We start from the raw sequence: 22119 nt of genomic DNA, 5'->3' as shown, positions 1-22119 counted from the left end.
GCAGAACTGATGCAATTTGGATCTCCGGTAATTTAATGCCAAAAATAAATAAAGTAGAAATTATGATAAAATCAATTATGGACCATAATCCAGTTATGATGGAAATTAGGGAAATTAGGGATAATAATAAAAGGAATAAAAGCTAGAGAATGAATGAGAGACTGCTAAATTATGATAAAATTGTAAAAGAAGCACAAAAGATGATGAGAGAATTTTTTACAATCGATATTTCACAAGGTGTGGATGTAAGAATAGTATGGGATGCAGGGAAAGCATTTATGAGGGGCTTTTATATAAAACAAAATGTAATATTGAAAAGAATAAGAGAAACCAAATTGAAGCAGATTCAAGAGGAAATAGAGAATGAGAAGTTATTGAGTAAATCACCAAAAGATAAAGAGTTAATCTAAAAAAGTAAATTATTGCAATCCCAATTATCTACATTGATGTCTAATGAGATAGAAAATAAAATTAAGTGGATGAAACAGAAACAATTCGAATTGGGAAACAGACCCAGGAAATTATTAGTGTGGCAGATAAAGAAAAGACAGAGGGAAAGACAAATAAAATATTATACCAGGGGGAAATACTAGATACAGAAGAAAAAATTAAGAAAGGTTTTTTGAATTTCTTTACAAATTTATATAGCAAAGGCCAAGAATCTGAACAGGAAGTAGAGAAATATTTACAAAATAAAAATATTCCCAAAAATAAGTGAAGAAAAAATGAAGTATTTAAATGAACCAATAACAACAATGGAGGTACATAAAGCAATTGTAAATATGAAAATAGGAAAAGCACCTGGCCCAGATGGTTTAAGTGCATTACATTATAAAAGACTTGAGGAAGACATAATTGCACAATTAAAAACATTAATGAATAAGATTTTGAAAGAAGGAAACATCCCAAAGTCATGGTAAGAAGCAAATATTACGTTGATACACAAACAAGGTACAGATGGGGAACTTATGACTAATTATAGACCTATTTCATTACTTAATAATGACTATAAAATATATGTGAGCATATTGGCTAATAGATTGAAATCAGTTTTGAGAGATGTCATTCATGAAGACCAGGCAGGATTTCTGTCAAATAGATACATCAAAACAAATATGAGAACAATCATTGATTTGATAGAATATTTGGAATTGAAGCCCAGTAAAAGAGCAGCATTTATAATGGTTGATGCAGAGAAAGTGTTTGATAATTTATCAAAATTCTTTTTACAGAAGGTATTGAAGATGGCATCATTAGAAGATTTTTGTAGAGGAATAAAATCTATATATGAGAATCAAACTGCAAATTTAATAATAAATGGAGATAGGACAGAACGCTTCCAAGTGGAAAAGGGGACCAGGCAAGGATGTCCTCTTTCGCCGTTGTTGTTTATTTTATCATTGGAAATGTTGTTAATTAAAATAAGAGAAGATGAAATTAGAGGAATAACATTAGGAAAAGAGAAATTCAAAGTGAAGGCTTTCGCCGATGACATAATAACAACGATAGAAGACCCAGAGAAAAGTATTGTTAAGGTAATAGAAATAATAAATGATTTTGGTAAAATATCGGGATTTAAATTAAATAGGGAGAAAACTAAATTTTTGATAAAAAATGTTTTTGAAAAAGAACAGAATGAATTAGAAAAGAGGGTGGGATTAAAAATTGTCAAAAAGCTAACTATTTGGGCATAGATATAACAATGAAAAATATTAATTTATTTAAGAATAATTATGATTAAATATGGAAAGGGATAAAACAGGATATGGAAAGATGGAGCAGATTACATTTTTCGTTACTGGGGAGAGTATCAATAGTAAAGATGAATGTGTTACCAAAAATGTTGTATTTGTTTCAGACTATACCAATTATAAATAAGGAAAATTGCTTCGAAGAATGGAGAAGAGATATCACTAAATTTAAATGGCAAGGAAAGAAGCCTAGAGTAAAGTACAAATAGATGACAGATAGGAAGGATAGAGGAGGATTGGCATTACCAAATCTGCAGCTATAATATGAGGCGGAATGCCTGGTTTGGATAAGAGAATGGATAAGGTTGGAGAAAACTAGAATGTTGGATCTGGAAAGTTTTAACTGCAGATTTGGATGGCACGCGTACCTGAATTATGATAAAGTTAAGGTTAATAAAGAATTCACGAATCATATTATAAGAGGAGCCCTATATAAAGTATGGAAGAAATATAAAAGATAATTTAGAATCTCAAACACCATTATGGATTTCACCAATAGAAGCCCTAGTAAGGAAAAAAATTGAATACAAGGAAGAATTGGCCACATTATAGAGAATTTATAGAAGATCAACAAGGCAAGTATAAGCTGAGGACATTTGAGGAAATAAGATGATCTGAGATTGATAGATGGCAGTACATGCAGCTTGTAACCATGTTAAATGAAGTGGCTGAACTGCAACTAATCACCAAACTTAAAACCATGGAGAAACCTGGTCTGAACAAAGACATTGGATTCTTATCTCATTATACATAACAAAGCTATTTTAGACATCTCACCCCTTGCCTTTCCCTGTAAGACCCTGTAAAAATTGCAGTCGTTAACAGTCCTCAACAGGTTTTCCACACCTATCAGCTGATCACCCATTCCCACCACCCTTCTGAGTAATACCCCTCTCCACTCCCTCACTATATTTAAGGGTCTGGTGACTTCCGTTTCAGTGTATCTGAAGAAGTGTGCATGCACACGAAAGCTCATACCAAGAACAAACTTAGTTGGTCTCTAAGGTGCTACTGTAAGGAATTTTTTATTTTATTTTGTTTTGATTAAAAAAAGGTTTCCCAAAAGAGAATTCTAAAATGGAAAAAGAAGTCATTCAAGGTAATAAGAAGTTATTGTCAAGAGCATATAATTTACTTTTGGATTGAGATCTGATGGATGAGGGGGTGAAGGAAGTAATGATAAATTGGTCAAAAGATGTCGATTCGGTAATTTATCTTGAGCAAGGGGACAAATTATGGAAATAAACTATTAAATTTACAGCTTCATATAATATCAAGGAAATTTTTATTAAAATGTATTACAGATGGTACCTAACGCCGGTAAAGATAGCCAGAATTTATAAATTAAGAAACAACATGTGTTGGAAATGTAATAAGGAGATAGGAACTATGATACCCATGTGGTGGCAGTGCGAAAAAATTAACCTTCTGGCTATTGGTCCATGAAGAAATGAAAAAACTGATGAAAAAGTCAATAATGAAAAAGCCTGAGGCATATTTGTTAGGATTTATAGATGAAGATATACCAAAAGGGAAAGAAAAAGTTTTTATATGCTAGCACAGCAGCAAGGGTAGTTATAGCAGCCGTGGAAGGATAAAAAGGCACCATCGAAAGATGAATGGATCTGTATATTAAATGAGTATTTATTAATGGCAAAATTAACAGCGGTAATAAGAAATACATCGAAACAAAATTTTAAAATGAATGGAAACGTTACGAGGATTATATGGCCAAACATTACTCAAGAGATGATGTGCTTGTGTGCCTAGATTAAGAGATATGAGGAAAAATAAAGGGAAAATAAAGAGATTAAGAGGATAAGAAAATGTTGCATAAAGAATAAAATGAGAATACAGAATGCATATTGAGAAAAGGATTTATGACAGAAGAAGAAATGATGCTGCAGGGAAGTCAGAGGGGGGTGGGGATGAGGGGTTATAGGTGTATGATTTGTATGTTTTGATTGGTATGTATGATTTCTTTAATTTCTTTAATTGATTTGTATGTTTTAATTTAAAATTTCAATAAAGTTATTTTTAAATTTTAAAAAAGCTCAACATGGACAGCAACCTCATCAGTGTCGCCAAATCACTCTTATCCCTCACCCCAGGCATAACAGGAAGAAAATATTCAATGAATGAATAAATCTTTATTTGCGTCAGCCACCGGCCATACCAATAAAACAACAATACGATATACAAAGAATAAAAATAAAAAGTCCGTTATACAAAATACATTGTAGGGTTTTGACTCAATAGTCAAATAGTGGATCTTATTCTAACTATCTCAGCTAAAAAGCTTGCAACCTTTGCTGTCACCTGCTCATCTTGATCTGCCAAGAGAAAGGAAACTGTGAAGAAGGCATTAAACACCTCGACCAAGAACATGCAAGTCACAGTTGTGGGTACGTAGTAGGAATTACTATGGGGCACCAGATGTGGCAAAGAACCCAGGTGCAATCCTCACATCATACGAACTGAAGTCTCCTAAAATTAAATCTGTATAAAGTCACTACTGTAATTTGCCCCCAATGTGAGTTCTTTGATGGGAAGTGAGGCCGGCCTTGTGACTGAAGCTCTTTCCACACTCTTGGCACTGAAATAGTTTTACCTCGCTGTGAATTCTTTGATGGATCTTGAGTTTGGCTTTCTCAATGAATCTCTTTCCACATTCCAAGCACTGATAGGGTTTCTCCCCTGTATGAATTCTGTGATGGGTAGTAATATGGGCGCTCTGGGTGAATTTCTTTCCACCTTCAAAGCACTGATATGGCTTCTCCCCTGTATGACTTCTCTGATGGACAGTGAGCTGGTGTCTGTCAATGAAGCTCTTTCCACATTCTTGGCACTGATATAGTTACACCTCGCTGTGAATTCTTTGATGGATTGTGAGTTTGGCCTTCTCAATGAATCTCTTTCCACATTCCAAGCACTGATATGGCTTCTCCCCTGTATGACTTCTCTGATGGACAGTAAACTGGCTTCTGCTGCTGAATCCCTTGCCACACTCTTGGCACTGATGGGGTGTCTCCCCTGTATGAATTGTTTGATGTATTGTGAGTTTGGCTTTCTCAATGAAGCTCTTTCCACATTCCAAGCACTGATAGGGTTTCTCCCCTGTATGAATTCTTTGATGGGTTGTGAGATGGCCTCCCTGGGTGAATTTCTTTCCACATTCCAAGCACTGATACGGCTTCTCCCCTGTATGAATTCTTTGATGGACATTGAGAAGGCCTCTTTCAATGAAGCTCTTTCCACATTCCAAGCACTGATAGGGTTTCTCCCCTGTATGAATTCTTTGATGGGTTGTGAGATGGCCTCCCTGGGTGAATTTCTTTCCACATTCCAAGCACTGATACGGCTTCTCCCCTGTATGAATTCTTTGATGGACATTGAGAAGGCCTCTTTCAATGAAGCTCTTTCCACATTCAAAACACTGATATGGCTTCTCCCCTGTATGACTTATCTGATGGATCATGAGTTTGGCCTTCTGAATGAATTTCTTTCCACATTCCAAGCACTGATACGGCTTCTCCCCTGAATGAATCCTCTGATGGACAATAAAGTAGCTTTTTCTACTGAATCTCTTTCCACACTCTTGGCACTGATGGGGTGTCTCTCCTGTATGAATTGTTTGATGAGCCTTGAGGTGGCCTCTTTGAACGAAGCGCTTGTCACATTCCGAGCACTGATAGGGTTTCTCCCCTGTATGAATTGTCTGATGGACACTAAAGTTGCTTCTTGTACTGAATCTCTTGCCACACTCTGGGCAGTGATAGGATTTCTCCCCTGTATGAATTCTCTGATGTACAGTAAGATGGCCTTGGTGACTGAAGCTTTTTCCACATTCCAAACACTGATAAGGTTTCTCCCCTGTATGAATTCTCTGATGGACAGTGAGCTCGTTTCTCTGACTGAAGCTCTTTCCACATTCCATGCACTGATAGGGTTTCTTCTCAATGGGATTTCTTTGATTTGAAGTGGAATGGGAGCTCTGACTGAAGCTCTCTCTGCACTCGGAATATGGATATGACTTCCCCACTGTGTGGATTTTATGGTCTCCCTCTTTCTTCAGCTCCATTTCATCACCACCTGCAACTGAGAGAGAAAGGGAATGGAGCCTCAGGAAGCAATGGAGCCCCAAATCATGGAGCAGTGCTAATTCATGCCTGGGACCCAGGAATAACTAAAGGGGGTTAGATGTGAGGTCTTCCCACAGGGTTCACTGTCTGGTTATTTTCTGGGGTGTATTTTGTTTGGCCCAATCATGGGATCTGTGCCATCTCCAACGTCACCCGTCTCTTTAGTCAACCAAGGACAGAAAGAAGCAAGAACAGAAACAAAAAATCTGAGGGGTCAGCCTTCCTTCTCCTCCTCCTCTGCATCTGGCCAGATGTTTCCCAGCCCTGCTGCAGCCATGGTTGCTTTCCTGAGGCTCTTCCTCTGCTGCTGCCCCTGCTGAAGGGGCTCTGATGTGTCTGTGGCAGACGGAGAGAGGCTATGGGGCTGCAGGGAGGCCCAGAGCCTGTCCCAGACAGGCCAGCCACACAAGAGCGAAAGGGGGCCATGCTGCAAGGGGTGGGTAACCAAGGAAAAAAGTATAAAATACTCAGCCGTGACAATCCCTGAAATGAGATGGAGATGTTGTAAAGATATAAACAAAACTTAACTCAACTCAACTCCAAAAAATTGGGGTGAGGGCCCCTAAACAACTACCGGTAAGTGGAATTAGAGAAGAATATATACAACTCAAATGAACACCCTCATAACAAAAACCCTAACGAGATGCCGGCTCTTTTCTCGTTTCACTGGATGGAGTCTGTTTCCTCAGAGGGAAATTAATTATAGAGACTGCAGAAATCTATGAAAGTCAAACCAAAAGAATAAAGAGCAGTAAGGGGAGAATCCTCCCAAACTATTTCATGTTAGTTGAACTCAGGTTAGCTAACCTAAACAATGTTGATTAAAAGAAACTCATTACTTTGAAAAAACGAAGCCGCACGGGCTCCCGTGACAAGCTGCTACAAAAACATGATTAACACTGTTTTTTCGCAAGGGGTGGGTAGGCATGAGCAGTCCCCTCCCCCCCCCTTTTTCCTGGCGTGCTGGAGCAGGCCTTTCTGGTCTCCCCCACCTGCGTGGCCGAGGGACTCACTGCTACTGGATTCAGGGTGGGTCCCAGGACCCCTTGCACAGGAGCCTTGGCTCCCCAGTGACTCTTGTGATGAGTCTGCAGAAAGATCCATCTCCAAATACAAGTCTCCTCTGGAGAAAAGTCCTTTCTGCCTGTTCAAGCCTTTTCCTAGGCTCCCCCTCACCCCAAATACCAAGAAGCCTCCAAGGCCATAGGTCCAAAACACAAGGAAATGAAAAGTCCCTGAATATTGATGATGGAAGGGAGTAGAAAGGGAATAAAGAGCAAACAAACAAAGGAAAAAAATCCCTTCCAAGATGGCATTCCCGACTCTCATCTTTTGCCGTGCCCAGAGAAGCCGGCAAAAAATATCCTAGCAGGGGTGTCCCGTACGCACCGACTTTGCACCTGCCCATTAGGGGAAATAGGAAGCCCCAAACATATACTTTTTAGATGTCCTCTTTACGCTGAGATTCGTAGAGAAAACATCAATCCTTTGCTGAAGAGACAAGTCTAAACTAAATTCTCTTCTCATAGGCAAAGAGCATAAAGCGACTTGGCTGTTAGCCAGATTCTGTGCCCAGATTTGTAAACGCAGATCACCCTCCAGAATAAAATAGCTTTCTAAGAAAAAGCTGAACTTCCTTTTGGGTTCCCTTAGGATCAGTGTTTATGGTAGTCCAAATCTCAGTCGTACAGATGTATTTATATATTTCAGTTTTAACTCATGAGCTAAGGCTGCAGTCTATTTTAATTGTATATTTTATCTTTACGAATGCTGTTACTATTGTGTTATACGAGCTGGTCTCTGACCGTAATAAAATTACTGCACTATCCTAGCAGGGGCTCACAGGAAGTGGAAGTGGAGGTAAAGGGGTTGTCCCTGTCCCACATATACTCTAAAAAAATAAGAAGAATGAAAGTTACTTCCTGCCAGTGGTGAGATGGTTGGTGACGACCCACAAGCATCACATTTCTCCCTTACAGGAGAACTTTGCCATCTCCAATGCCAATCCTCCCTTTGGTCAACCAGAGACAGAAAGAAGCAAGAACAGAAACTAAGAACCTGACTGAAGCTACTTCCACATCCTGAATCACTCTGAAGCCCACATTTAGGAAGGCCTGTGCACTTCAGAGGAGCCTGACCATGGTTTGAAAGGGCAGAACTGGAGGAAGAATATTCACAGGGAAAGCAGTCAACAGTTTTCCAAACAAGGCTTGCAGTGGGAGCGTGAGAATCCCACATGCTGTAGATGCTGCTGCTGAGCCCCACTGAAAAATCAGAGGTTCCTCCCATAATGTTTTGAATTTCAAGGAATATAGGATGATCCAAGAGGAAGTCTTACCGAGAGAGTCCAAGATTCCAGCATTCTCCTCCATGACTTCCTTGTGCAGAGCTCTCTGGTCAGGATCCAGCAACGCCCACTCCTCGTCTGTGAAATAGACAGCTACATCTTCAAAGCACACTGGACCCTAAAAGGAAAAGGGAATTGTTTTCCTCTTAGACAACATCAAGGTGAACTGTTAGACTTTGCTCTGTTGTCTTCTGCCTCTAAATTGATCTTATGTTTTAATGGGATTCTTCTTCTGCACATTTCATTCTGGAAACATTCCCATTTGCCCCATGGAAGGATCCCCTTTCTTCTTTCCCTGTGTGCTGTTCTTGCCGGCTGGGGAGGACACTCCTGATGCCCTATAGATAATTTCAAGGGGCGCAATGACAGGGGGGTCAGAGGGAGAAAGCCCCCTAGTGCAACTGATGGGATGAATCCTGGCCACTGTTTGGTATGGTGTGTAAACTGCTTAGAAGCCTATTTGAGCATCCAACCCTTCTTTCCTTGGCGGTTCCTCTGTGTCCAACCCGCCCATGACCTCCTCTTTCCCCACATGGCTCCTTCCTCCTACCTGCTCTTGTTCCACAGGGGCAGCGTCCCCTTCGCCACCAAGAAAAGATGGACAAACAGGTCTTGCTGGCATCGTTCTGTCTCCTACGAGAGAAAAAGGTAAGTGCATGCTTCACTCAGAGGGAAAACTACAGGTGGGCCTTCAAAGAAGTAAGAATAGCCACGTCAATGTGGATGTTTGTACCCATTTCACAGATTAGTTGTGCAAAAACACACCTCCCCTCCTCTGGGCTCTTGGCCCCCTGTGGCCTCCACCAAAATATGAGAATAATTCACAGATTAGTTCCAAAATCCACAAAATGCAGAAAAAACTCCTTCCTCCTTACCCAGTGGCCTTTCTCTAGAGTCCAACGGAGTTCTCTCTACCCGAGACGAATCCGGACCCATTTCCTGAAACTGATCCTTCCCCTGCAAGAGCAACAAGCATTCAAAAGAATTAGATTAGAACTGGAATGGCAAAGGACACCAACGCTTTAGGGGTATCGGATATCATTCCTCGGATGCTTTCCAAAAAAAGGATGACAAAATGAGTAGAGAATTGGGGGATACTCTCCCTCAAGTTCGGAGCCCCTTGGGAGTATCCAGAGGAAAGTGTCTCTCACCTGCTTTCTCTCCTCTGCCTGACTCAGGAGGAAACCTTCGGCCAGGGCCACCGCCTGGGAACTGGTCTCCGCTCCACATTCCCTCACCCAGCTCTCCATCTCTGGGGGAAGGACAGCCAGGAACTGCTCCAAGATCACCAGGTCCAGCATCTCAGCTTTCGTGTGGGTTTCTGGTTTCAGCCACTGACGGCAAAGGTGGTAGAGTCGGTTGCAAACCTCTCGGGGTCCTTTGGCCTCCTGGTAGCAAAGCCGTCCGAGATGCTGTCTCTGCACATCTGAGCGGAGGGAGTCCTCCTCACCCAGGATCCTTTGGACAGACTTCTCCCAGAATCCCCCATGGCTAAGAGTTTGGATGGAAAGAAGTCTTCCTGCTTCAGGCCCAGCTGACTCTTGCTCTTCCATCTCTGTTCTCAGGACACCTCCAAGAAATTGAAAGAAGTCCCTACGTCTTCTGCCAAGTTCTGCCTGTCCTAATGAGAGGTTTTAGCAAATCCTAAAAGGAAACACGTTTTTCTGATATAAAAATAATACACAGTCAGGTGAATAGAAATGTTCCCTGGGCAAGGGAGGATGAGTCTTGCTAGGAACCAGGGCTGGACTGCACCAAAACTCAGACTGAGCTTTGAATGGATGAGTGAGTCATCTGTACTAAGTGTAACTGGGACCCAAGGCAATCGTGGGGGTCCCTCCCACCCCCAAATGTCAGGGCACATTTCTTTCCTGCTTCTGCCTCGTGTTCCAGCACTTGCAATCTCCCACATTCTCAAGACTCTTGGGGTGGGTCCCTCTTTATTTATTCTGAGGGCCAGATCTTTCCCTGGCCAACCCTGAGAGCCAAGTGGGTGGGGCCAAATAACTCGAGGGCAGGGCTGGAATCATCCTTACCTCCCTCATCCCACGCTCCTGCCTCTGAGTCTAGAATGCTCTCTGCCACAGATTCCCCCTCCTCACTAAGCCCCGTTACCTCTTCAGCTTCAGATTCCTTCTCCTCCCAGTTTTCTCCCTCTGACCACTCATCATTGCCCCCCAAACCCCTCCCCTGGCCCAGAGCTGCCTTCCCTTGGTGGTTCCCCAGCTGCTTCCCCTCACCATTCCTCTCCCTCCATGCAGCTCCCTCCTTGAATCCTTTATTCTGTTATCACCAGGTTGGGCTCTGCTTTCCTTTTGGGTGAAGACAGTCCAGCCTCCTTTTCTCTCAGGTGCCAACCTGGAGCCTCTTTTCAGAAGCCCAACAGCAGGGCTGGAGCCCAAGGGCAACTCTCTCCCCCTGCACTTCCCAGCAGCTGGCATTCAGAAGCAAGGCTGCCTCCAACTGTGGGGGCCAGGAGCCATGGCTAGCCCTCTGCTCCTCCCTGAATTGGCCTCATCCTCCTCTAAAGCCATCTGGCTTGGTGGCCATCCCTTCCTCCTGTGGGAGGGAGTTCCATGGGTCTATCTGCGCACTGTGACATAGAAGGAATTTGTTTATCATAGAGGACAAGGTTTTAGTTCTACCTCCAAAAATTTCCACCAAATCTAATGAACGTGACTGATTCCTCAATCCCAACGGGGTTCCTTTCCATGCCCTTTTCTTCCTGACTCAGTGACCCCCCCCCGCAAAGGAGGAAGCGGCGTCTTAATGCTAAGGAAGAAGAGAGTTACAGACCTCCTGCTACTTGCAGCTTCCCTGGTTTTGCAGAGAGGAAGGGGGGGGGCAGAACCTCTTGGGGATCCCCCTGCAGGAGCTGAGCAGGCTCCCCATGGACCCGCCCCCTGCAGCCCTGGGACACCCCCCCCCCACTTCTCCCCAATGCACCCTAAGGCAGAAAAGAGAGGAAACTCACCAGGTCCCTGAAGGGAAACTGAGGCAGCTCCTGCAGAGGAGACGAAAAACCCCTTCCCCCTCTTGCAGGGAGGAACCTGGGAAAGGGGGAGGGGCTTTTGCCCGGGAGGACCTCGTCCCTCTCCCTTTATTTCCTGTCTTCTCTAGGAAAGCAGCTGAGTTCCTTTTAACCCTTGCAAGGTGGATTAAACCAAGCTCACATTCTCTCTCTCAGGAGCCAGGTAGGAGCCACGTGAATAGCAGAAGTCAACCCGAATAAGGCAGAAGAATTGATAGAACACGAGTCTCTTTGATCTCAGGGTGTTGGGTTCGAGCCCCACGTTGGGAAAGAGATTCCTGCGTGGCCGGGGGTTGGGCTAGATGACTTTGGGGGTCCCTAAGAAGGATGTCTTCGTGGCTGGCCTTCTGCGCTGTTCCTTTGAACCCTTGGAAAGCGGAGCTCCCCAGGCTCCTGTCTCTCATTCTCTCTCAGGAGCCACGCAGCCAGATGGGTCTTCTTTGGGGGACCCTCCTGGCTGCCCTGCACCCTCCCCTGCAGCCCGGGGACTCCCCCATCTCCCCAAGGCAACCTAAGCGGGAAGAGAAAGGAGATTCACCGGATCCCAGAAGGCGCCACCGAGGCAGCACTTGCGGTGCAGAGAGACAACAGCCCCACTCCTTCTCCATGCGGGAAGGGATGGGGGGAGCCTCCTCCCTTTATTGCCAGTCCTCTCTAGGAATCCAGCTCAGTTCCTTTTAACCCTTGGCGAGCCGGGCGAACCCAGCTACCCTCTCTCCCTCTGCAAAGCATGTCGTGCACCCACGGGGGTCTTCTTTGGGGGACCCTCCTGGCTGCCCTGCACCCTCCCCTGCAGCCCGGGGACTCCCCCATCTCCCCAAGGCAACCTAAGCGGGAAGAGAAAGGAGATTCACCGGATCCCAGAAGGCGCCACCGAGGCAGCACTTGCGGTGCAGAGAGACAACAGACCCACTCCTTCTCCTTGCAGGAAGGGATGGGGGGAGCCTCCTCCCTTTATTGCCAGTCCTCTCTAGGAATCCAGCTCAGTTCCTTTTAACCCTTGGCGAGCCGGGCGAACCCAGCTCCCCTCTCTCCCTCTGCAAAGCATGTCGTGCACCCACGGGGGTCTTCTTTGGGGGACCCTCTGGACTGGTTTCTGAGCTGTCCCCTCGCTTGGAAACAGAAGCAGGAGCAGGGCACCAGCCTGGCTTTCCTTTGGATGCCAACAGCACCCTGAAAGGACTGAGACCTGAACTCTGAGGTCAAACACTGCCTTAAAACCGCACCAGCCTCTTCCCAACCCCATTTCCTTCGGCCTTACTCTCTTATTTTTTTCTTCCTAATAAAGCATTTCCCTTTTAGTCTTTGCTACTTTCCCAAATAAAGACAACCCTTCTTGTGATATCTGGCAGCTCTAGATCAGGTGTCAGCAACCTTTTTCATCCGTGGGCAGGTCCACCGTCCCTCAGACCATGTGGTGGGCCTGTTACGGAAATTACTGGGGGGGAGGTCACCTAAGCAAAGTCTCCTCCCGAGTAAACTCATTGGGGTAGTGCTGCCCTTAAGGGAACCAATCTCTCTGCCATGATCCAGTAGGCGAGAGACCATGTACACAGGGAAATGCCTCAGCAGGTAATCTCTGGTTGCTTCAGGAAGTCACTGGGCTAATATCCCTCAACCGGAATCCCATTTTTCTCTCCCAGATAAGTGCTCAAGATATCCTTGCCAATACTTAACACCCATTCACATTTGCCCAGGGCTATCTCACTGACATTGCTCCATTTCCCCCATATGTTAATCTTGTTTTTCCTATATGTTAATCATGTACAACCCTTCCCTTTCGTGATGTAGTGATGATGTTTCAGTGATGTAGAAATGGTAGTTTTTAAAAGTTCTTGTAATGTTGCTCTCGGGGTGCAGTTTCACTGTAACCTATTACGCAATAAACCCTGTTTCGTCCTTTGCTCCAGTGGCTGGACTTCTTTTATTTAACTCTGCAGAAACCAGTGGGCTTATCCCCAAGGGCCAGGTGCCTGGGCAGTTCCACACCTGGGATTTTCCGTTACAGGCCGGACTATATTTTTGGGTGTGTGTGTGAAAATGAACGGATTCCTATGCCCCACAAATAACCCAGAGAGGCGTTTTAAATAAATGTACAAATGGACCTTGAGCTTGTTTGGAGGTTCTAGCAGGGGAGCACAGCTATCGTATACCCTTCACCAAAGAACGGTACAACCCTTCTATCTAGGATGGTTGTCCTCTTGCACCAAAGGCGCAGATTCGGGAGGGACACACATGGAGCGGTGAGGGAGGAAGGGGACACCTGCCTAGCCAGCCAGATCAGCCAAATCAACCCTGGCAATCAATGGGGTGACAGATGTCGCAGCCAGATCACCTTCACATCCCAATAAAGGTGTTGTAGTATTGTAAATAAATGTACACATTCTACTCATGTAAAAACATGCTTATTCCTGGACTGCCCGCGAGCCAGATTTACAAGTGATTGGGCTGCATCTGGCCCATGGGCCTTAGGTTGCCTACCCCTGCTCTAGAAAAACTTACATAGAACAATTTGTATCACCAGGTAGAACTACAATCTCTCAGAAGACGGAAGACTTCCAATGTCCAAGGAGTGTTCGAAAACTGAAACAATTACTTCGGGGTTTTCGGCATTTGAAAACTGAAACGTTCAGCTTCGAAGACACTCAAAAAAACCGAGGATACGCTGTATATCAAATAAACTTTATTTGTCTAGTATCCTTTAGATGTCAGTATATAGCCTTGCTTCTCCCGCCTTACAATCAGCGACGGAAATGAGGATGGAAACTTTGCACCTGGGATTCAACATTTTATTGAAACAACGCAATGAGATTCTATTCCCTATTTAAACGCATTCCTGCCCTTAGCTCTTCCCTTCGCTCGACTTAAGCTGCTCACAGAAGAAAGGAAAATATAAGGTATGTGAATTGCTCGTGTGGTGAGAATGAGAGCCATCTCAGCATCCTTTAGAGACCTGGTTTATTCAAACTATTGCAATAGGACAGCCTTGCTAACCAGTTGTTCAGCAGAACAGTAGCTTCGAGAACACTGTCCAACCATCTCATCCTCTGTCGTCCCCTTCTCCTTGTGCCCTCCATCTTTCCCAACATCAGGGTCTTTTCTAGGGATTCTTCTCTTCTCATGAGGTGACCAAAGTACTGGAGCCTCAACTTCAGGATCTGTCCTTCTAGTGAATACTCAGGGCTGATTTCTTTGAGAATGGATAGGTTTGATCTTCTTGCAGTCCATGGGACTCTCAAGAGTCTCCTCCAGCACCATAATTCAAAAGCATCAATTCTTCGGCGATCAGCCTTCTTGATGGTCCAGCTCTCACTTTCGTACATTACTACTGGGAAAACCATAGCTTTAACTATACGGACCTTTGTCGGCAAGGTGATGTCTTTGCTTTTTAAGATGCTGTCTAGGTTTGTCATTGCTTTTCTCCCAAGAAGCAGGCGTCTTCTAATTTCGTGACTGCTGTCACCATCTACAGTGATCATGGAACCCAAGAAAGTGAAATCTCTCACTGCCTCCATTTCTTCCCCTTCTATTTGCCAGGAGGTGATGGGACCAGTGGCCATGAGCTTAGTTTTTTTTGATGTTGAGCTTCAGACCATATTTTGCACTCTCTTCTTTCACCCTCATTAAAAGGTTCTTTAATTCTTCCTCACTTTCTGCCATCAAGGTAGTATCATCAGCATATCTGAGGTTGTTGATATTTTTTCCGGCAATCTTAATTCCGGTTGGGGATTCATCCAGTCCAGCCTTTCGCATGATGAATTCTGCATATAAGTTAAATAAGCAGGGAGACAATATACAGCCTTGTCGTACTCCTTTCCCAATTTTGAACCAATCAGTTGTTCCATATCCAGTTCTAACTGTAGCTTCTTGTCCCACATAGAGATTTCACAGGAGAGAAATGAGGTGATCCGGCACTCCCATTTCTTTAAGAACTTGCCATAGTTTGCTGTGGTCGACACAGTCAAATGCTTTTGCATAGTCAATGAAGCAGAAGTAGATGTTTTTCTGGAACTCTCTGGCTTTCTCCATAATCCAGCGCATGTTTGCAATTTGGTCTCTGGTTCCTCTGCCCCTTCGAAATCCAGCTTGCACTTCTGGGAGTTCTCGGTCCACATACTGCTTAAGCCTGCCTTGTAGAATTTTAAGCATAACCTTGCTAGCGTGTGAAATGAGTGCAATTGTGCGGTAGTTGGAGCATTCTTTGGCACTGCCCTTCTTTGGGATTGGGATGTAGACTGATCTTCTCCAATCCTCTGGCCACTGCTGAGTTTTCCAAACTTGCTGGCATATTGAGTGTAGCACCTTAACAGCATCCTCTTTTAAAATTTTAAATAGTTCAGCTGGAATATCATCACTTCCACTGGCCTTGTTGTTAGCAAGGCTTTCTAAGGCCCATTTGACTTCACTCTCCAGGATGTCTGGCTCAAGGTCAGCAACCACATTACCTGGGGTGTATGAGACCTCCATATCTTTCTGGTATAATTCCTCTGTGTATTCTTGCCACCTCTTCTTGATGTCTTCTGCTTCTGTTAGGTCCTTTCCACTTTTGTCCTTAATTGTGGTAATCTTTGTACGAAATGTTCCTTTCATATCTCCAATTTTCTTGAATAAATCTCTGGTTTTTCCCATTCTGTTATTTTCCTCTATTTCTTTGCATTGCTCGTTTAGAAAGGCCCTCTTGTCTCTCCTTCCTATTCTTTGGAAATCTGCATTTAATTTCCTGTATCTTTCACGATCTCCTTCGCATTTTGCTTGTCTTCTCTCCCCCGCTATTTGTAAGGCCTCATTGGACAGCCACTTTGCTTTCTTGCACTTCTTTTTCATTGGGATGGTTTTCGTTGCTGTCTCCTGTATAATGTTACGAGCCTCCATCCACAGTTCTTCAGGTACTCTATCCACCAAATCTAAATCCTTGAACCTGTTCTTCACTTCAACTGTGTATTCATAAGGAATTTGATTTAGATTGAATCTTACTGGCCCAGTGGTTTTTCCTACTTTCTTCAGTTTAAGCTGGAATTTTGCTATAAGAAGCTGATGATCTGAGCCACAGTCAGCTCCAGGTCTTGTTTTTGCTGAGTGTATAGAGCTTCTCCATCTTTGGCTGCAGAGAATATAATCAATCTGATTTCGATGTTGCCCATCTGGCGATGTCCATGTGTAGTGTCGTCTCTTGTGTTGTTGGAAAAGAGTGTTTGTGATGACCAGCTTGTTCTCTTGACAGAACTCTATTAGCCTTTGCCCTGCTTCGTTTTGATCTCCAAGGCCAAACTTGCCAGTTGTTCCTTTTATCTCTTGACTCCCTACTTTAGCATTCCAATCCCCTATAATGAGAAGAACATCCTTCTTTGGTGTCATTTCTATAAGGTGTTGTAAGTCTTCATAGAATTGGTCAATTTCAGTTTCTTCAGCACTGGTAGTTGGTGCATAAACTTGGATTACTGTGATGTTAAGAGGTCTGCCTTGGATTCGTATCGAGATCATTCTATCATTTTTGAAATTGCATCCCAGTACAGCTTTCGCCACTCTTTTGTTGACTATGAGGGCCACTCCATTTCTTTTACGGGATTCCTGCCCACAGTAGTAGATATGATAGTCATCCGAACTGAATTCGCCCATTCCTGTCCATTTTAGTTCACTGATGCCTAGGATGTCAATGTTTATTCTTGCCATCTCATTTTTTACCACATCCAGCTTACCAAGGTTCATGGTTCTTACATTCCAGGTTCCTATGCAATACTTTTCTTTACAGCATTGGACTTTCCTTTCGCTTCCAGGCATATCCGCAACTGAGCGTCCTTTCGGCTTTGGCCCAGCCGCTTCATCAGCTCTGGATCTACTTGTACTTGTCCTCCGCTCTTCCCCAGTAGCATGTTGGACGCCTTCCGACCTGAGGGGCTCATCTTCCAGCGTCATATCTTTTATATGCCTGTTGTCTTTGTCCATGGAGTTTTCTTGGCAGGGATACTGGAGCGGCTTGCCAGTTCCTTCTCCAGGTGGATCACGTTTGGTCCAAACTCACCACTATGAACTGTCCATCTTGACCTGTCCATAGCTTCCCTGAGTAATTCAAGCCCCTTCGCCACGACAAGGCAGTGATCCATGAAGGGCATCCTGCAGGGACCTGGTTTATTCAAACTATTGCAATAGCACAGTCTTGCTAACCAGTTGTTCAGCAGAACAGCTAGTTCGAAAAGGCTGCCAGGAGGCATGTTAGAAGGAAGATTATATACACAGCACACAATGACTCATAAAATGCCACAACACTCTTCCACTTGCATCAAGAAAGGTTACAGGTCATGGGACAAGTGGCTTAATGCGGATACAGACTCCTCTGAAATTACCTTGCAGTGTCCCAAGAATGCCCAGGTCATTTGGGTCTCATACGTCTCACTTTGATACCATGCCCATGGCAACCAGGACTTCCATGGGACTGTTGACATTTCAATCCCATATCTTACTTCCCTGGTACCAAAAGATGTCAAGGACCTTTGAGGAGATATGTGAGTTCTCACACGGATGCTAGCTCAACTCCTCCGTCTTTCTCAAAACATCACCTGCCCTTCTAGGGTCACATAAGGCTTTACACACCAGAGCTTTACACACTGCAGGAGGGTGGCATGAGGATTACAAAATGCAGGCACACAATAATCAAGCTTTAATACATTCTATCGAAAAGGCTAAATGCAATTAATACTAGGACACTTTGAATAGAATCAAAATCTATAATATCTAATATTCAATCAACGTTCACAATTTTTACACCAAGTCCTTCCTAGGAAAGCTCAGCAGGGACAGCGACCTCATCAGTGTCGCCAAATCACTCTGATCCCTCACCCCAGGCATGACGGGAAGAAAATATTCAATGAATGAATAAATCTTCATTTGCACCAGCCACCGGCCATACCAATAAAACAACAATACGATATACAAAGAATAAAAATAAAAAGTCTGTTATATAAAATAAGGTACAATGTAGGGTTTTGAGTCAATAGTCAAAATAGATCTTATTCTAATTGACCCAGCTAAAAAGCTTGCAACCTTTGCTGTCACCTGTTCATCTTGATCTGCCAAGAGAAAGGAAAATATGATGAAGGCATTAAACACCTTGGCCAAGAACTTGCAGGTCACAGTTCTGCTTATGTACTAGGAATTACTATGGGTCACCAAATGTGGCGAAGAACCCAGCGGCAATCCTCCCGTCATATTAACTGAAGTCTCCTAAAATTAAATCTGTATAAAGTCACTACTATAATTTGCCCCCAATGTGAGTTCTTTCATGGGAAGCGAGGCCGGCCCTGTGACTGAAGCTCTTTACATATTCTTGGCACTGAAATTCTTGCTGTGATTTCTTTGATGGATCTTGAGTTTGGCTTTCTCAATGAATCTCTTTCCACATTCCAAGCACTGATAGGGTTTCTCCCCTGTATGAATTCTGTGATGGGTTGTGAGATGGGCACTCTGGGTGAATTTCTTTCCACATTCCAAGCACTGATACGGCTTTTCTCCCGAATGAATCCTCTGATGGACAGTGAGCCGGCATCTCTCAATGAAGTCTCTTCCACATTCCAAGCACTGATATGGCTTCTCCCCTGTATGACTTCTCTGATGGACAGTGAGCTGGTGTCTGTCAATGAAGCTCTTTCCACATTCGAAACATTGATATGGCTTCTCCCCTGTATGATTTCTCTGATGGACAGTGAGCTGGCGTCTGTCAATGAAGCACTTTCCACATTCCAAGCACTGATAGGGTTTCTCCCCTGTATGAATTCTGTGATGGGTTGTGAGATTGCCTCTCTGGTTGAATTTCTTTCCACATTCCAAGCACTGATATGGCTTCTCCCCTGTATGAATTCTTTGATGGGCACGGAGAAGTCCTCTTTGAATGAAGCTCTTTCCACATTCGAAACACTGATATGGCTTCTCCCCTGTATGAATTATTTGATGGAGACGGAGAAGGCCTCTTTGAATGAAGCTCTTTCCACATTCGAAACACTGATATGGCTTCTCCCTTGTATGACTTCTCTGATGGACAGTGAGCTGGCGTCTGTCAATGAAGCTCTTTCCACATTCTTGGCAATGATATTGTTTCACCTCGCTGTGAATTCTTTGATGGGTCATGAGTCTGGCCTTCTCAATGAATCTCTTTCCACATTCCAAGCACTGATAGGGTTTCTCCCCTGCATGAATTCTTTGATGGATCTTGAGTTTGGCCTTCTCAATGAATCTCTTTCCACATTCAAAGCACTTATATAGTTTCACCTCACTGTGAATTCTTTGATGTATTGTGAGTCTGGCCTTCTGAATGAATCTCTTTCCACATTCCAAGCACTGATAGGGCTTCTCCCCTGCATGAATTCTTTGATGGATCTTGAGTTTGGCCTTCTCAATGAATCTCTTTCCACATTTCAAGCACTTAAATAGTTTCACCTGACTGTGAATTCTTTGATGTATTGTGAGTCTGGCCTTCTCAATGAATCTCTTTCCACATTCCAAGCACTGATAGGGTTTCTCCCCTGTATGAATTCTTTGATGGATCTTGAGTCTGGCCTTCTCAATGAATCCTTTTCCACATTCCAAGCACTGATATAGTTTCACCTCACTGTGAATTCTTTGATGTATTGTGAGTTTGGCCTTCTGAATGAATTTCTTTCCACATTCCAAGCACTGATAGGGTTTTTCCCCTGTATGAATTCTCTGATGGACAGTAAACTGGTTTTTTCTATTGAATCTCTTGCCACACTCTAGGCAGTGATAGGGTTTCTCCCCTGTATGAATTCTCTGATGGACAGTGAGATGGCATTTTATTCTGAATCTCTTATCACATTCCAAGCACTGATAAGGTTTTTCCCCTGTATGAATTCTCTGATGGACAGTGAGCGTCTTTCTCTGACTGAAGCTCTTTCCACATTCCAAGCAGTGATAAGGTTTCTCCCCTGTATGAATTCTCCGATGGGAAGTTAAACTGCCCTTGTGTCTGAAGCTCTTGCCACACTCTTGGCACTGATAGGGTTTCTTCTCAATGGGATTTCTTTGATTTGAAGTGGAATGGGAGCTCTGACTGAAGCTCTCTCTGCACTCGGAATATGGATATGGCTTCCCCACTGTGTGGATTTTGTCGTGGTCTCCCTTGTTGTTCAGCTCCAATTCATCACCACCTGCAACTGAGAGAGAAACAGATTGGGGCCTCAGGAAGAAATGGAGCCCCAAATCATGGAGCAGTGCTAATTAATGCTTGTGACCCAGGAATAACTAAAGAGATTTAGATGTGAGGTCTTCCTACAGGGTTCACTGCCTGAGACTCATAAAGCCTGGTTATTTTCTGGGATGGATTTTGTTTGGCCCAATCATGGGATCTGTGCAATCTCTAATGTCACCCGTCTCTTTAGTCAACCAAGGCCAGAAAGAACAAGAACAGAAACAAAAAATCTGACCTGAACTTCCTGAATCACTTTGAACCTACATTGAAGAAGGCCTTGTGCAGTTTAGAGGAGCCTGAAAAAATACAGAGGGGTATCTTATCTCCCCCAGAGGCTCTTTGGCTGAGCTCCTTTCCCCCTGCTCAGCACCCTGCACCTCTGGTGTCCCTGGCCCTATGAGGGGAAGGAGAGGGGTCAACTTTCCTTCTCCTCCTCTGCATCTGGCCATGATGATAATGATAAAAATAATTGTGATAATTTTATTATTAATAACCCACCCATCTGGATGGGTTTCATGCTTTGAAAAGGCAGAACTGGAAAAAGAATATTGACAGGAATAGCAGTCAACAGTCTTCCAAACAAGGATTGCTCTGGGAGTGTTAGAATCCCAAGTGCTGTGGGTGCTGCTGTTGAGCCCCATTGAAAAATCAGAGGTTCCTCCCATAGAGATATGTCTTGAATTTCAAAGAATATAGGATGATCCAAGAGGAAGCCTTACCCAGAGAGTCCAAGATCCCACGATTCTCCTCCATGACTTCTTTGTGCAGAGCTCTCTGGTCAGGATCCAGCAATGCCCACTCCTCGTCTGTAAAATGGACAGCTACATCTTCAAAGCACACTGGACCCTAAAAGAAAAAGGGAATGGTTTTCCTCTTAGACAACATCAGGGTGAACTGTTACACTTCTGCTCTGTTGTCCTCTGCCTCTTGATTGATGTTATGTTTTAATGGGATTCTTCTGCACATTTCATTCTGGAAACATTTCCATTTGCGACATGGAACGATCCCCTTTCTTCTTTCCCTTTGTGCTGTTCTTGCCGGGTGGGGAAGACCCTCCTGATGCCCTATAGACAACTTCAAGGTGCATACTGGGGCAATGACAGGGGGAAAGCCCCCTATTGCGACTGATGGGGTGAATCCTGGCCACTGTTTGGTATGGTGTGTAAACTGCTTAGAAGCCTATTTGAGCATCCAACCCTTCTTTCCTTGGCGGTTCCACCCACCATTCCTCTGTGTCCAACCTGCCCATAACATCCTCTTTCCCCACATGGCTCCTCCCTCCTACCTGCTCTGGTTCCACAGGGGCAGCGTCCTCTTCGCTGGCATCATTCCCGTCTCCTACGAGAGAAAAAGGTATGTGCATGCTTCACTCAGAAGGAAAACTACAGGTGGGCCTTCAAAAAAGTAAGAGTATGGGCTTCCTGTTTCCATCAGTGGTTAATGGCTGACTCCGATATGATCAGACCTCAGCCGTGCCGATAATTCAGGGTCAATATGTGGGTAATCGGCCCTGGCAGACTCCGCGGATTGCCTGAGATTGCCCACTTGCAACAAGATGCAAGTGGCAGGGCGCTGGGTCCCAGATCATGACACAGCTGGCACTCTCTGAAGTCACTCCCATAACCGGGAATATCTGTTTGATAAAATAATTA

At 44.1% G+C, this 22119-nt stretch overlaps 1 protein-coding gene and 1 long non-coding RNA gene across 3 annotated transcripts in view; both read right to left on the bottom strand.

Moving 5' to 3' along the window:
- The window catches only part of LOC117051818 (zinc finger protein 850-like), an 87183-nt gene that overhangs the window by 22561 nt on the left and 42503 nt on the right, over positions 1–22119 (bottom strand). The gene's annotated exons all lie outside the window — the stretch shown is intronic.
- Positions 8319–9184, bottom strand: LOC117051821. The gene is made up of 3 exons (XR_004427209.1): positions 9116–9184; positions 8791–8873; positions 8319–8358 (listed from the first exon to the last, which is right to left on the bottom strand). It is a non-coding gene; the product is annotated as an uncharacterized LOC117051821 (long non-coding RNA).

This window comes from Lacerta agilis, chromosome 8 (genome assembly GCF_009819535.1).
Source record: "Lacerta agilis isolate rLacAgi1 chromosome 8, rLacAgi1.pri, whole genome shotgun sequence".
Taxonomy (NCBI): Eukaryota; Metazoa; Chordata; class Lepidosauria; order Squamata; family Lacertidae; genus Lacerta; species Lacerta agilis.
This window is presented reverse-complemented; position numbering and strand designations above follow the sequence as displayed.